The sequence below is a fragment of the Mastacembelus armatus genome, chromosome 19, assembly GCF_900324485.2.
Source record: "Mastacembelus armatus chromosome 19, fMasArm1.2, whole genome shotgun sequence".
NCBI classification, from domain to species: Eukaryota; Metazoa; Chordata; class Actinopteri; order Synbranchiformes; family Mastacembelidae; genus Mastacembelus; species Mastacembelus armatus.
This window is the reverse complement of record NC_046651.1, coordinates 16,631,017-16,648,796: the sequence shown is the minus strand read 5'-3', so window position 1 is coordinate 16,648,796 and position 17,780 is coordinate 16,631,017. Positions and strand designations below refer to the sequence as shown.

General features: G+C 40.0%; 1 protein-coding gene across 7 annotated transcripts in view; it reads right to left on the bottom strand.

Annotated features, from left to right (window-relative positions):
- The window catches only part of LOC113135634 (leucine zipper putative tumor suppressor 2 homolog), a 26,671-nt gene extending 8,891 nt beyond the window's left edge, over positions 1-17,780 (bottom strand). For 4 of the 7 annotated variants that reach the window (XR_003296195.2, XR_003296196.2, XM_026315827.2 and 1 more), the window contains exons 1-2: positions 17,538-17,780; positions 6,305-6,432 (exon numbers count right to left, since the gene is read on the bottom strand). The gene's annotated coding sequence lies outside the window, so the exon portion shown is untranslated. Of the gene's footprint in view, positions 1-2,958; positions 3,165-5,751; positions 5,891-6,304; positions 6,433-17,537 lie in introns of those variants that run through there. The other 3 variants (XM_026315830.2, XM_026315831.2, XM_026315828.2) reach the window with 3 other exon arrangements.

The window sequence follows — 17,780 nt, the reverse complement described above, 5'->3', positions numbered from 1 at the left end:
AATCAACATTATTTTGTCTGTAACATGACAGTTAACCATGACATATTTATTATAATATCAATCAGAGCACACAGTTTACCTTCCATCCATGGCAAACGAAAGCGTCAAACCCTCAAACGTGAGAAGCTTGAGACAGTAAATGACATTTTGATTACCAGAATAATTGTGCATTCATTTCTTTATAGACTAATGATGAACTGAAACTCATCAAATGAACTTGTGATGAATATAATCTTAAATTGGAGCCCTAGTTAACTTGGGAGTGACATCAACGACATATGCAAGAACCACAATATTTTAAAGTTAGTTTGTGGAACTGAAACCTGTGTCTTCTCAGCCTAAAGATCCTCTTTCTATAGCAGTTGCTTTGTTCCCTACGTCTCTCCACATAAGTGAATAAGCTCTAATCCCTCTGCACTCAACATGACTGAAACTATGCACATGCTCTACTGAGGAAAGCACGGCGGCCTCAGATGTTTTTTAAAGCCCCCACCATGTTCATGCAGTACTGGTTTCCCTTTTGTTGTCATAGTGACTGGGGGCTGAAACATTAGAAATGGGAAGGGGGAAGGGGGTCAGAGGCCTGACAGGGAGGCCAGGACCCCTCCTTAGCATCTTAAAGCCTTCAGTGCTTTTATAGCTCTTCCATACGCTCCCAGAGTGACAGACATTAACAACTAATGAGTGGTGGACTCATAACAACCATGCACTGGGCTGAATGAAGGTAAGAAATATTCCTTTAAGTGTTTTCATGGTTATTTATTAAATTGGTCAATAAATTATAATTATAATATAATATATGCCCATCGCTGCTTCCAGACCCAAACCTGATGTCTTCAGTTTGCTTGTTTTGATGACCAATAGGCCAAAAAGCAAAAGATTTTCAATTTTTTCCCTCAAATTATGAAGCAAAGCAGCAAATCCTCACATTCAATATTTCTGCTTGATAAGTGGCAAACAAATTTTTAATTTTCCTTGTTTCTTATGTGGCTCTGTATGAAAACAAGATGTAAACTGATCATTGTAAAAACATACATTTACATCATATATATATATATATATATATATATATATATATATATATATATACACACACACACAGCAAAACCAACAGCTCATGGCAGGTGAGTGATGTAAACACCCACATAATGTCTCTGGTGTCAGCTGACTGTGAGCACACTGGGAAAACCCTTGAAGGTTTTCCAGCCCTTCAGTCAGGAGCTCCTACGTCTGCAGGAATGTGCACACACCAGCTAATGAGAGTTTAGTCTAAACATGAGCACAATGAGCGCTGGTCAGTGTGTGGATGGGGTGACACACATGCCACAGCTCGGAGGAAGAGATGTAAAGTGATATTTCTCCGACATTGTTTATCTTTGCATCAGCTACTGTCATACTGTCAGTTTTAGAGAACAGGATCCAGTTTTATAGAACAGATGCCTACTTCACTCTTTATACTGACACCTTATTTCTTTAGCAGCAGCTTTATTAGAGACACAAAATCAATACATTTAAAAATTCAGTGACTTTGACGTCAGGCTATCAAAGCTCACTGGACATGAAATGTCTGCACTCAGATTCACTCAGACTTCACACACTGACAATGAGGTCACTCACATCACAGCAGTGTATTCATTACACATAACAGTAAGTCTACGTACATTTCAGTGACATTCACTGCTACAGGGGGCACCGTTCATTTGAGACTGGCAGTTAGGGAACCATATACAGCATAAAAGGTTTTTTATAGAGGCCGTATCACAAAGATAGAGTACACAGTGTTTACTAGCCCTGCCCTGCAAGACTGCAACGTCACAGAAACCTGACAGAGGCAGCACTAAATCCTTCTCTGTTTGTACTACACCATAAACACACAGCCACAGAGGTGAGAGGCTAAAAATGTTCCTCACGCAGGTGAAGTGTTGGGGGTGCTGTTATACTGGCCCTGTTCTGAGAGCAGCACCACCTCTGACTCAAGGAAGATGTGGGGCAAAAGAAGCAGAGACAGAATAAAAGGAAAAGTAGGGTGTCTTGGTTTTCAGCAGGGAGCATCTACGTGAGGGCACAAACAAATGAGTGAAGATCCCCTCCTCCACTTTCCATCTCTCTGCCCAAACTTTTGAATCCCACTCTTTCTTTATGCCACCCCCTCCCATCTCCTTATTCTTCTCTCTGCAAACTGGAACATGGAGGCAAAGTGTGACAAAGCTATTATAGCTTTGTAGACAACCCACCGGTACCTTTCCACAGACACCAATGCAGTCATCATGTCAAATGCCTAAATTCCACTGTCCAATAATAAGACAAGAAATCAAGCCGCATTTTGTACATAATGTCATCTGTACCTATTTCTGCTGTCACTTTATTTTAAATCTCAGTTATTAGATGAATAAATAATGAAAAAGAAAATAGATCATTAGACGTTAGGATTTATTAAAGTTAGGCCTCTCTGGACTAACAATCCATATACAAAGAAAGCAGGTGACAAAACAGTCCTTTCATGAAGCAAAGCATATGGATGCTTGTTTGTTTGAATGATGCTCTGAACTTCTGGATTCTCATCAACCAGCTGTCACAGTTTAAGTTTCAATGAACCAAAAGACAAAAGAGCAATGAATAGAAGTGAACGTGTCAGTTTTGTACTTGTTAAAATAAATAAATAAAACGAAATTCAGCGTTTCTCACAGTGATGTCTTCAATTAGGTTATTTTACCGGATTAACACCCCAGTACCTTAATATAGTCAATTTATTGTCATACATGACAAATCTGTCACATTTGAGGTGCTAGAACCAGAGGACGTTTGACATTTTAGCCTCAAATATGACTAATATGATTAATTAGTTCAGAATTAAACTCTATGAGTCACAACAGCTATCACCAAACGTCCATGTTTCCTTGCCTGCCAAACTAAGTAAACTTCCCTTTTCTCCAACGGTCCTCCCTCCAAGTTTCTTACCCCAGTTTGTTGCCTGCATATCTGCCCTGCTGTCTGCCCAGCTCCCCCAGATCATCCAGCCTCAGCTCCTTCAGGGTCTCCGGTTTTAGTCGGCTGAGGCACTTACTGTGTTCCTGCTTTCCTGGCTCTGTTCCTGACCAGCACTCCAGAGGAAAACTTCTCTAACCCAAGGCAAAAAAAAGAAGCAGCTCATTCTCAAGCCAAATGCCGCCACTCTGAATGGGAGCACAGTCCCCTCCCCTTCCTCTCTCTTGAGCCCCTTCCCCTTCACCACCTCCTCCTCCTCCTCCTCCTCCTCTCAACTCAGTTTAGCCACTCTGTCAGATACACCTCCTCTCTCCCTGCTCCACTCCTCCTCTACCATTTTCTTTGACTAAAGAATCTACACTCTGTACAGCCCTCTGCTGCCTTTGTGAGTCTGCAGAAAGACGAGAGAAAGAAACAGAAAGCCAAGGAAAGGCGAGCTGCCAGTTAAAGACCATTCTGCTCTCTGCCCATTTCAAGCAGAAAGGAGTGTAAAAAGAAAGTGGAACTGCATTTGGGTATCATCTCAATTTAAAAAGTCTGGATTTCCATTTGCTACAGAAAACCCTTTTTATAATATGTCAAAACTGAGTCTTCAGCCAAGTGTATTAAATACAAAAACCAAACAAGATGTGACAAGTGTAAGAAAAGCTGAGAGGTTTGGGGATTCAGGGAATGGAAGAAGTGAAACTGGTGGGAGTTTGACAGAAGAGTTTTAGGAGGTAAATGATAGAAAACCTCTCTTTATGTCTTCATCAAACACTGCAGTTCTGCCAGTCACCCGTCAATCTGAACACACACACACGCACACACACTAAAATATACAATTGATTGTGGGAGTTGTCACTCATTTTAATAAAACAGGCTTCAAAATGACAAAATAAGCAGCTTCTCTGCCAGATGTGCAACAGTTTGTGCAACAGTTTGTGCAACTTGTGTGACTGTTTGCAGTAAAAACAAACGACGACTCATCCCATCACTTTTCTTCAAGAAGACATCGAACACTGTCGTCAGCACAGAGGTACTAAACTTGTGCTTCATAGCCTCCGGATGACATGGAATATGTGAACACACCGGTTATTGTCTTTTGCATCACATCCAGTAAATGCATCATTTCCTATGAATACAACACAATGTAAAATGTGTAGGAGGAAGTGGGCTTTGTCAGTAACTACTACGCCACACAGAGACCGATTGTTTTCAATGTAAATACACTGACAACTGGCCACAAATTTTATTAAAAATCTGATATAACAGATATTTTATTATTTGGCCACCAGGGGGCAGGAGGACAAGCTATAGACAGTACTTACATTATTACTGGGATGGTAACACTTGCCTATTTACACATCCTTTTTGTCTTTGATATGATATTAAGGGTCAGTGAAATGTAACAGCTGGAGACACCAGTCGGCCAGCATCCACGTTTGTACTCCTGTGACAGACGCAGCATCAGCCTTTGCCTTGACCTGTAATCAACCATCTGTCCAAAATAAATGAGAAAAAAAAAAACAAAAAAAACAGAAACAACAGGATGAGATGGTGCAGCCGGTGCTCAGCTGCTCAGCTCCCAGATGAAGAGAGGGGTAAAGTAGGGTACTAGAAGTAGGCTATGCTGTGCCACTGCCTTACACACACACACAAAAACATATCTGACCCTTTCTCTTTCCGACACACTCGCTCTCTGCCACTGTAACTGGGTCACGCTGATAGAAACCGAGTCTGTCCTTCAGGCAAGGCTGAGGAGAGGAGTTCAAGGTCATTGTTGGTAACATCCCAAAGGGAGGCCTGGAGAACACTGAATGAACCACAAGTAAAATCTCATCCCACTGCAGTTAGAGCAACAGAAACCACTTTCAGAGTCCAAGACTAGACAACAAACAGCATCAATCAGCTGCCCCAAGGGTGAAGAGGCAGGCTGCAAATCACCGCTGTGAATACCACCATTAACACTATCTCTTTATAGGAGACAGAGGGGGTCCAGCATGACTCAGTCCCTTTTTATGGAGTTGATTTACAGACCATGGAACCAGAATAAAAGCAGATTATTATTAAAAACCATTTAATTCCGTAAAAAAAGGCCATAGAAGGTAAAATGTGTTATATTTAATTTACAAAGATCTTGAATATGATCACACACATGAAATAATGTCACTTTGATCTAAAACTGTGAAATTATATTAACATTATGTATTAGATCCTGTGGCATTAAAAAAGTAAATAACTTTAATTTGGCGACCCAGGCTGAGATTATGCAAAATAATTAAAAATAATAAAAACAAAGGTCTGCGGCTTCCTTCTCAGTCAGCAGGATAGCCAAGAAAAAACCATGATGGAAATTCAAGTCAAATTCCAGTGCGGCTTTTGCAGTAATGTTGGGCACATCTGTCTGGTGGATTCTGGTTTACCCTCCTCAGTCATATAAAGTTTAATATCCTACAGAGATACACAAAACCTTCAACGGTACTGCCTGTGGGCCAGTTTCCGGTGTGCATGGAAAGTGACTCCTTAGAGGCCACAATTCTAGTTTTTCTGTATCTATAGCAGATGCCCAGCAGGTGGTCATTCATCACAGCTGCTGTCTCTCTGTGGTCCATCAGCCTGTTTCCTCCTATATATTTTCATAACGACGACTCACGTCTGGGACCAGAAACCGACAAAAAGCTAGGCCATCCATCAGTGTCCGCGCTATCTCAGCGGGGGACATCAGTCCCATTGGACACTCCAGCTAAATCTGTCCTTGACCAGCCAGCCCTTTGGACCACTTACCTCCAATGTAATCCACCATGGCACAAAGCAATCCTCAAACACCTCCAAAATAAAATTTGACAGGGGATGGCTCATCGGTTTTAGACACAAATGAAGTGATGGAAGGGAGAGACTTGTGTAGACTGAAATAACTACTCTTTTCAAGTCCCATCATAAATCCACAGAAACTGGCTGGTTCCATTGACCTAGCAGGGAACAGACATATCCATCCTGATTTACTGTATAATATGCCAAAGAGATTAGGGTTATGCCTCCAGCTCTGGAATTACAGCAGAACTCCAGCCATGATTAAAATCTGCTGGTAACTCCCACACACAATGAAATGTGTTAACAGTAACACATAGCAGGACGCACACTGCAACATCCGCTATGCTGCAAGAACATTAAAGTCTCAACCAGAAATCTCTTTAAGGAAGCCAAAAAAAAAAAAAAAAACGCTGTGAATGAAAATTCCTGCAGTAATCTGAGAACATTTGCATAAATTCAAACTTCAAGGTCAGACAATAAGCTAGTGAGTTCAGTTTCACATACCAGGAAAAAAGGCTGCACTTACCTGTCAATGACACCCGGTTTTCAGTTTCTGGAGGCCTTATAGAAGCATGGGGTACAGGTCGGTCAAGCATACCAGGACCTCACTTCACTGCGCAAATCTCCTCTCTCTCTTCATCTCACTCTCCTGGACTGAAGGGATAAAAAGCAAAACAAATGCATGTTGTTGAATTAGCAGAAGAGAAGGAGACTACAACCACTGCGGAGCTGGAAAACCTGAAATGTGACAAGTGTGTTTATAGAGAAGTCAGTGAGGAAGAGGAAACTCTGAGTCATGATGGCAAAAAGCTTCACATAGAGAAAGTTTGAGATTGAGGGGACTTTCCATCAAGAAGAATGAATGCTGAACCCAAAAACTAACACAACGTTCACAAAGGAGTGATCACTTCTTACAGTCGAAACCTGATTGTAAATTCTCTTAGTTTAGTAAATCATCAACAACGCTTGTAGGTTCTTTTGTCAATAGTTTCTTGCCATTTTTTTAAAGTTATAAGACGTTAAAGTGAAGGCAGATTCCAAGTCAACAAAATGATAATTTTATAGATATTTCAACTTCTACTTCTATTAATAAAACAGATTTTAGCTCAAATACTAACTTAAATTCTAAAAAAACAAAAAGTGAAGCCTCCTGCTACCATCTGGAAAGAGTCCATCTGCAATTCATTCAACTAGTGTATTAGTGGTAAAGCAATTTTTAAGTTTCAAGTAGAAGAGCACGAGAGAAGACGATGATGATGCCAGAGGTGAGAAGACCAACCAGACTATTCACAGTTGTGCTGCTGTGACAATGCTAGAACTGGAAAATATTACATTATGTTTACAGCAAACAATAACATGTCAAACACAATTAACATCTGACACTCACAGAAGATGAAATAACAGCAACATATGAAGCCAGAAAAGCATACAGATGTGAATTAAGGCCGAGCCAAGTTTCCAGTTAAAGACAGACAGGTGTTACGCTGTTAAAATGGCAGGGCAATAAACCAAATTTAGCAAATAACCAACAATACCAGTGTCTTAATAACTTACATTTACTCTTTTTGCAGCTTTCTGGCTATACAAACTGACACCTTGAGCTGGTAATCAAACAATGAACACATTACAGGTGAGGCAGATAATCAGCCAGGCCAATATATTAATACAATGTCTAGTCGTAGCGTCTCCTGTGATCGTCTCAGTGAATGGTTGAATATTTCTTGAATATTCATTGTGTGCAGGCTTCAAAACAATAATATGTGAATCAATTAAGCTCCAGCACACACATCATCAAACTGTTCTGAACTGATGTAGCAACAGAACCTGAAAGTTACAGAGGAATAGTAGGTATTTGATTAATGTGCACCCTGTTTTATCAGCAGGATCAAGGATGTTTGCTAAAAATCAACGTTAGCAACGGCCGGCAGGGGAACAGCCACTCTACAGGCTTTACTTGAAGCTAAACAAACCTTCAGCTCTGCCATCTGTCTGTAACATACTCTATTAGTGTGTTACAGACAGATGGAAGTGCTGAGGAGACTGTGGCTTCCCACATGTAATGTAGTTCAATCCAGATGTCTCTGAGACGTGATGCTGCCAAGCCATACAGTATACTTTGCGCCATGTAAAGTAATAACTTAATGGTTGTTTGTTTTAAAGACTGACAGTTGACCTGCAAATCACAAACAGGTGTTTACCGAAGAGGGCTGCTCCCTTCACCTGCTACTCCACTGAAGGGGATAATCCTCATTATAGGAAAACTGATATGCAGAGACTGATACAGAAAAGGTGCACGCTCACTAAAAGAGAGTAGAGGGTGGCACAGTGATTATCATCTCATTGCATTATTCATCTGCTGAAGGGGCACCTTCAAAGACAGCCGTCAATACAACTAGTCCTCACTGTGACCTGCTAACTGACCCACAAATCAATCAATCCGTATATGAAGTGGAGGAGTCAAAGATGCTATTTGTTCAACTCCATCTGAAGGTAGAGCTATTTTATTTGGGGGGGGAAAGAGTCGACTGAAAAAGCTCTGTGCAACTTAATGCTTCTTAGAAAGCTGCTTTGAACCAAACATGAAATGCTTTCAGGACAGTTCAAAGGAGCTAACGCACAAGGAAACACCTGCAATAAATATGGGCTCCTCTGGATGAAACGGCGATTGAATAAACAGGTAAGTGTCACAGCACACAGAAAAGCTGCAGAAATAGATACTCCCTCTGAAATCCCTTTTATATCAAGTTGCTGACTGCTCAACAGCCAACAATAAATAATTAAAAAGATTTCAGTTCTGGTAACCTGTCATGGCCATTATTTCCCCATTTATTTTTAGATTTAAACCTGCATGTGAAAGTCTTCCTGTTAGGCAACAGGAATCTTTTACAAGATCTGGCATGTTAAAAAAAAAAACTGGTTTAGGATTCCCAGATATAATGTTGATATGATGGACTTGTTAGCAAACAGCTGCCTATTCAATGTCCAGTAGACGTGGCACAGCAAGCATTCATTAGGAGTTGTGAGTCCAACACTGACTCTTTATAGCTCAGTTTTTCTCTCCACCAGCTCTGGGGAAATATCTGGCTATAGATAAACGCTGTGTGATATTAGTCACCAACTTTGTTCATCTCTAGTTCGGTAATAGACAGTAATTGTATAACGTTTTTTTATTTTTGAGCTTCTTTACTGCCAACAGCTGGCCTCTGTTCACGCAAATGTGAACAATTAGTACAAAGACGACAAGAAATTGTAAATACTACAAAACGAATGGATTTATAACGTAATTACATTCATTAATAGTATTAGTCTGTGTAAATGTATGTACATTTGAGCATCAGGTAACAGTAAGTTTACAGCTAAACTGTGCAGTTGCTGGAGAAATTACATTAAAGGTGCAGGAAATAAATTTAGACACATATTGGGAGGAGCTAATGGAGTAAAGGAGGAGAAGTAATGAGGATAAATGAGGTTGTGCATTTGGCTTTCAGGCACACAAACCTGTGAACACACATGCAAAACACACAAACACAGCACCGGTGGAGTATTAAGGAACAGGGTGGCGGCCCACTTCTTCCTTATCCAAACACTGCCACCCCACAGCACTTTAGGTTAGGTTTATTATTTTAATGTTCAGTCATGTGCCAAAGGTTTCAGGCAAATCAACAAATGCAATAAGAGACGGTGGGACCAACACACCCTGAACAAAGGCCGTTCAGAAAATAGGGAAATGGAGTAGCATAAAGCCAAATCATGCAGATATGGATATAGATATCTGAGACAATGCTGAAATGCACACAAGACTAACTACAAAACATGCAATTCATCTTCCTCTGACATCATCTAGCTTTTATGCAGTTGTGGTTAAAAACCTAACAGGATAAATGTTGGAACAGAAACAAATAGTGAGAGATAACTGTTTAGAGGTTCTGAAATCATACAGCTGTTTATTTAAAAAGAATAAAATGGGCAGAGGCTGGGAAGTTAATCCACTGGGAAAACTGGGGTGTTTGCCTTGTTTGGACAGCAAAAAGATGACCCACATGGAAAGCATCACATTCCATCTTATACAGCGAAAAAAAAAAAAAAAAAAATCTCTGTTTGCTTCAACATCCTCATTAAGGTTCATCCAAGCCAAACCTCAAACATCCCCTACATTTAGGAAACGTACTAAGAGAAAGCTCCATCCATTTCCACTGTACAGTGAGCAGTAAGGGAATGAGCACACGTAGGGAAAAGGACCAGGAGTTGTCTACAACATTTTTGTAACTACAGTGTTGAAGTAAAACAGCAGTGGCTGCAACTAACAATTATTTCCATTATCTACACGTTGGCAGATTATTTTCTAGATAAATCAATTGTCACATCACATCTCTCCAGAGCTAAAATGCTGCAGTCAAATGTCTTATTTTCTCTGATCCATATTCCAAAATGGACAAGCATATATTTTTAGAGCAATAGCCTAAGATCATATCCAATGATCAACATGATTCCTTTTTCCAGTTTTAAGTATTCCTAAGTATAATGTAGACTATGCTTTATTTAAACATACACGTATACAAGTACTTTTACACAGTACAAGAAACAGCAGTGCAGAAATGCTACAGATAACTATATAAATTACTCTCATTTGTATAATCACACAAAGTGGCAAGTGGAAAATGACTGGTTTGTTGGTGTATATGTTTTCGTATTAATTAATATAAGGGAGCCTGTATCACAAGGTCATAAATGCTCAGCTGTTCACAGCTGATTAGAAATAAGAAATTAAAAAAAACAAAAAAAAAAAACAAAAATCAGCACATAACGAAAACCCTCCAAGTCAATGACAGGGCAGCCTTGTTTGGGTGGATGCATGAACTGTACGTTGTTGAAACATTGCCCTCTGAGTGCACAGGCAGGACCGAACAATCTCAAAGCTCATTACTTCAGATTCACTTACCCTCTGCCTGCTTAAAGCCTTATACAATACTATGACACAGCTACTGCCCCATCGTGCATCCCACCACCCACGTCGCTCCTGATCTGCACCCTTGTTCCTCCCTACCACCTCTTCACCTCTCAGTCACTCAGCCTCCCACCACATGGTCCACTCAAAATCCTTCCCTTCAGCGCTGTTTGGCAGAGACTATATTACTTATTTGTGTCCAGCAAGTCTGAGTTTCAACAGGTATGTTTAATAACAGAGTGTGTTTGTGTGAATAATCCAGCCAAAGGAGAAATGTATTTAAAAATATCCAAACAACCAACCTCAGGGAGGGGTCGCCCCACTTACATAAGTCCAGTACTGTACATCTAACTGCAAGAAAACCAAATGCAGACGAAAAGGGAAAAGGCTGGAGACGCAGAGCACTTCATTTAAACTTTTAACATTGATAAATCATTTTTATTCGTTTTCAAGACAGTCCTGACAAAACAAGACTAAGGGCAGAGGGTGAAATATTACTCTGGGTTGTGAGCTTCAAAATGAAATTAAAAAAAGCTGTTTGATGTCTGGCTTCAACTATGTTGAGTTGAAACTGAAGCAGGAATCTGGCCTATAAATGGTGACAGTTCAGGGTAATAATTTTACTGTTCGCCTGTATGTTCTTGTCCAAAGCCAATTTGATTCAACTGGTGGCCTAAATCTGACTTCTCTGTACTTTTCCCCATCTGACTCCATTTTAGCAATGTTTCTACATTCTCAGGAATTAAGAGCACAATGTTACCATTACTAATAATACATAATTAGCTACAGATGGACAGTATACAAGGTTTTTTTTAGTGGGGGATGATCTTCACTCTGATATACAACCCCATCTCATATTGTTGTCTGTTTTCTGTTCCTTTATTTTGTCATGCTCCTGACCAGAGCCAGTGAGAAAGGCTGCAGGCTGCATCACAATCGGTGCGTGAGATAGATTATAACAGGATACCAGGCCGTTGACACAGCTTGTACAGTGAGTGAGTGGGAAAATGAGTAGTAGTGAGAGAAGAAAAGAGTGTGAGAACAACATGGGAATGGATGACATAAAAAAAAAAAAAAAAAAAAGCGAAGTAAGAGTTAGAGAGGCTCCAGGCCTGTACTGTACATCAGCACATATGGGCCTCCCTGCAGCAGCTGTGAACGTCATATTCACACTAACTTCCACTGCAAATCACAGCTGCTCATGGAAACAGGCCATGTTTCCATGTGTCATACCTTTTTATTCTTTTATTCTTTTTTTTTTTTTTTTTTTTAAATCATTCACAGTAACAACAGATGATGCAACACACTACATGTAAATGCTATGCAAAACATTTTTGTGATACAACTATTTTTTGGTGTAAGCTCAAACTTACACAACCGCACCTTTATCCTGCTACTACCCCTGAGGGCAGATAATCTTCTTTTTCCATCAATCAGAAAGAAGTTTGTACCAATTAAAAAAAATACACAGAGCAAAGAGCCCACAGACATGTTAATGGCATGGTTAGGAAGCACTTACAACTAAATGCTAATGCTAACACACTCACAGTGACAATTCTTGGAGGTATACTATTTACCATGTTGTATATGTATATAGTAGCGCTAGATCAATAAATCTGCTAGAATTATCATACAACAAAAATATCAGTGTATATGCCAGCTAATAAGTAGTAGGTTTGAGAAAACACTGTGTCACAGACAATCAGATTTTTTAAAAATTGTCTTGTATGTGTCACAATTACCGAAAAGAATCTACAGGATCCATGTCAAGACAGTATACCTAAAAAATAGACCTTGGAGCCATGCTGCCAGTGTGGGTAAAAAGCACGCAGCCATATCGGTCAGGAGAATCTCTATCAGAACTGATACAGTATAAATTTAAAAAAAATAAACTTCACAATCCACATTCAGGTTCCCCTGGATAAGAGGTGCTTTCCTTCCAAGGACACCTTGGATGATGGTGAGGTCTACCCGCTCTCGCATCAGGACTGTTCACAAAACTGTAAATCTAATCGCTACTGGAGCCACTTTGCCAATGGGTTCCCTGGGACTCATTGGCAAAGTGGCTGCAGGACAGGGTGCAGTGACACGGGTCAAGTCTGAGGTGAAAAGGGAAACGTTTGGGAGAGATTAAGAAAATGAATGTGGTTACAGAGACGGACCAGTGATTCAATAAATAAACACAGGACATGTCCAAGCTGCAAGTCTCTACACAGCATGTTAGAAATGAACTGAAAGAAGGTATTCAGGAGATGAACAAAACAGCATGGGTAACGTCATCTCCACTTTCCTGCATGTTCAAATATGAAACAACATTGATTGATTGATTGATTGATTGATTGAACTGGATCAGATGGCCCTGTCTCGCACAAAGTAATCACTTAAATCTACTACTCTTCTGCTGTGCAGTGGTTTACTGGCACCTAAGTGCTGGCAGGGAGCAAACATGTTATACCAAGAGCCTGAACTGAAGCAGTGAAATGATGTTCGGCCTTCATTTTATTATTTACACCTGTAAAAAATAAAAATCCGGCTGTTGAACTGCCAACTAGGAATCCAGGGGACAAAGATCTAATTAAATAAGCACAATAAACTAATAGAACTGCACTGTACAGTATCTGCACTTGAGTTAAATAAAAGGCTAACTTACAGGTAAAGTGTGAAAGAAGAACAAGAATATGGACTGGAATTAAGAAAGTTAGATTTAAGACATGGATGGTTGGTTGTTTTAGAACCATGGTCCATTTACATTGAAACTGGGTCATTAGTCAAAGCACCAGGAAAGGTTGTGACAAAATATGGCACTTTGGGAGGTAAAAGACGTCTACAGAATGGCCACTGTGCTCTGCACCTGAAAACTAGGACAAGGCAGAAACCACAGGAGGTTCCACCATAGAGAACTAAATGGGAAGCTAAATCCTCTGAATACTTTCTAAAGTTGTTCTTTAAGTATTTGTGATGACAGTGATCACTTGCTCAGGTCAGGACAGACACATGGCAGAATAACCAGAAAAGGCTCAGAGATCTGAGGTCTCTAAAACCTCAGCGTCTTTGAGACCTCAGACAGCTGTGCAAGCCAGATGTGCGCAAAACTCAAAGCTGGCTAAGAATATCGAACCAATCCTGAAGAAGCTCTAAGGTCACAGGCCCTGTGTCTGTGAGGACGGCTGGAGGATGGGAAAGATTGGTAATGTTGGCAAAACTGGATTAAAGCTGAGAAATATTTCAATATTAATGACAAGCTCAGATGACTGCCATCTTAGTCATGATAATACAATAATATAGAAATAATTCAAAAGTCCCAACTAGGCTTTGCTTTCAGCTTCTCCAGTTTGCTGCTTTTATTTGTTTTAGTATCTACTTCGAAAAACTGATGGGTTATTTTCTGACATTTTAGTAACCAAAAAAAACTAAAAACCATTTCTCAATCTATTTTTGAAGCATTAAAATATTCGAACAGCAGGTGGAAATGATCTAGGAAAGGGCAGGGAATGACAGAGACTGTAAACAAAGCAAAATATGTTAGTCCTTAGTGTGTTTTAGTGAGAGACAGATCGCAAACATTACTAGACCAGCAGTCCAAAGTGTCGTCCTCGGATGTCTCATACTGTCAGATGTTCAATTAAGACAAATATCAAATCATAACTGAGAAGCAGATTAAACATTTTTGAATTAAAATTAATAAACTAATTATCATAACAGCTGCCAATGAATTTTCTGTGCTGTCTATCCTCTAATGAGACGTGATGTGACTCACCCTGCCACAGTGACACCTGCAATGAACGGTATTTCACACAGGACCAAGGAAACATATGAAATTAGATTCAAATCTGCTGCTTTGTATTGGAAAATGAAGACTGACGGTTAAGACCAACTGCGCTCACTTTGTTTTGTCAACACACTGCATGTGTTATGGATTCACTGTGTGTATTATACTGTGTTGGGACACTGTCGCAGATCCTTAAGGTCCACAGTCTGACAACCTCACCACAACGTCCTCCACACAAACAGACATACAGGAAGTTCTCCTTTATTCTAGGGGGAAATAGGAACTGCAGGTCTTAAACTGGAGATTTATATTTTCTTTTGTCATCTAAGCCTGTTTTGTGTCATGACTCACTGTTTAAGAGGCTGCACAAAGCTACAGAATCATTATTTCAGACTTTTTCACATAATGCGGTGTGGGAAACTGTGCAAGATCACTAATTACAGTATGCAACCAGGGACAGGAGCATAAATTCAACACAGTGGGACAGTACATAAAGAAACCCAGAAAACACTAAATCAGCATTTCACTTGACATGATGAGCCCTGTGGAATCTAAACACAACACAGTCTTCTTGTTGCCTGACAGCTAAACACCTCCCACTGTGTTCCCATTGTTGTCTTGTCTTCTAAAGTTTCTCTCTGTTAATTTGTTCTTCAAGGAGATGGTACAGACAGCCTCACACAAAGAACAGAGGGACCTGACCTTCAGCTCGGGGGAAATATTCACAGCAGCAAGACAGAAAACACAGTACTCATTTTGAAAAAGAAGCTTTTAGACTAATAAATACTCGCTTCCATTAGTGTCATCCTAAGTCCGCAACCAACAAGGTTGTGCATCTTTGGTTAGTCTTTCTTCAACAACAATACATAATTCTCACACAAACTAGATGAATAGATTCAACAAGAACACTCCAAAACTTTTCAGGTTATATAAGCAGATTCAGAGTTGACCCTAAACATGAAGGGCCATAATATTCCAGTCATGTAAAACACAAAACATGGGGGACGTGTGCAGAACTCGGGAGAGCTGTACACAAATGCAAACAGCCCGGTATGATGACAAAGCATTTCACTGTAAATTTGCTTGCCATGTGCTTATTAAATCACTTAAGGTATTATCAATACAAATAAGCTGTGGCCTCCCACTGTCGAGGCATCACTGTCTGCCTCTTTTCAAGGCTTGCTGAGATAAGCACTTGACCTCTACGTGTGTTTACGCTGAAGCAATGTGAAAATTTAACTTCCTGAAGGGTTGTGGATCTTGGAAAATTGCTCTGCTGTCCAGTTTGTTTGTTCTAGTGTGTCATGTTATTATCTTGTTCCTAGTATCTGTCATATGTGTACAGATGAGGTAGCTGCATATAAATATAGATGCTTTTTTTAAAAACCTCATTACTTAAATGAGCACACGTGGGAATTTTTAGTATAAACACATCCTAGTGAACCATGAATCTCCTTTGACAGAAATCCAATTTACCAACCTGCAAATTGCTGTGTGCAAAACACAGAATTATATTCTTGTTTCTTCTAGTGATACATAAACTCTGGAGTTCTGGACACACAGTGCACATGACAATCCCATAATACTGTGAAAGGTTTCTCTGTATCGAGACAAAAGCAGCCATAGAGGGCATCAGAGGGGGAATGCCATTCATTTTGAGAATTTGCATGTGTTACTGCTGCATCCCAACATAGCAGGTCAGCTATTACTTCTGAACATGAACCATTCTCATAGAAAACTTGAAGAGAAGCTGGACTGTTGTGCATCACCATGTAAAATCTGACACTGTCTCCATAGACAGAGTCCAGGAAGACTGAAATTAAACAAGTCAAGATTAACTCCAAAAGTCATTATGTACATTAAACACTTTTCTGAATAAACCCTTGTTGTGCAAGGTGCTTAAACTTGGGCACTAAAACTATGATGGCAAGCAGCATTTATTCCCCCCAGTGTATCCATCAATAAGAATAATGTTTCTGTTGGAAGCTTGAGATGTGAGATGGTTCACTGACACTGATTCAAAATGGCCACTTTGGGTTAACAACCAGCCGTTTAACTGAAAATCATGCACACTGTTCTTATATTTCCTCATGGGTAGAATGAATGAGTGGTTTTTACTTTACACATCCTGTTTTCAAAGTTAACCTTCTTTAAATGCACCATGCCACTTTTCCAACCTGCCTGACAACAAGTCTGCTTCAGTAAATACGTCTACTGGCCTAAAAACAACAACAGGCAAGGAAACACGATAAACACACGAAGTCTAGGACAGGCTGCACTGAAGTTTTGTTAATTTGGAGGATTAAACCGACTTTTTGTTATGACTGGGCCCACAGAAGTGCTCAGGTTGTTACCATGTAAGAAATTTGTGAGCTCTTGCACCCAACAGATGTTTACATGATGGCTCATACTTGCTGACAAAGCAGGAATGCAAAGCCTATTTTTTATATGAGAACTCGATTTATTTATGTTCATTTTTAGCTCCCACAAACCCATTCAGTATTTATGGAGCAGACCTAATCCCAAATGAAGTCAATTAAAGGACACCAAGGACACCAGAACCTTTTTAGCTGGAGCAACATGCAGGATCAAAAACATAAGTATCTACTTCGAAAAGGTCAGATAAAAACAAGAACATTTGTTTTGAGGACATGGAGGAACATGCTGGGGCTCACTGCAAAGGAAAGTGTGGATTTATGATGTGGAAACGTTTGAAAAATACTCTTTGTTATGTCTAGACCCACTCACCCCGTCAGGTCTGATGCACAATTTGATAACAACTTCAGGGCCAGGCAGAAATTTCCACAGTACAATGGTTTGTTAAGCTGACAAGTATAAATAAAACAGACTTCATTTACAAACACTGCGTGTGTTTAACACAAGCTACAGGAAACTAATTTACACACCTGTGCAAAATGGACTAGGTTGATAACTATTACCATACAAAGACACCAATAGCACTTACACCAGTAAAACTCATAAACGCGCTTATTTTAAGTGTGTTTTTCATTTAATTAAAGTTTTAAAAAAACAGTAGAAACCTACCATGTAACGTTACGGTGGACAGTCCCGGACAGCTGCTCTGTAAAGTCTGCGGAGAAAATCTGGAGGCAACGAGGCTTTCGCTCCTTTTTACACCGTCTTATCCACAAACTCGTAACTTTGGCAGAGTCTGTGTTGACAAACTCACATGTTAAATTTATTTCTCTCGCTCTCTCGCTTCCCTTCTTCTTGTTAAAAGCGCGTTTGTTCTGCGGAGAGCGGGTCGGACGCTGCTCGTGTTTTACG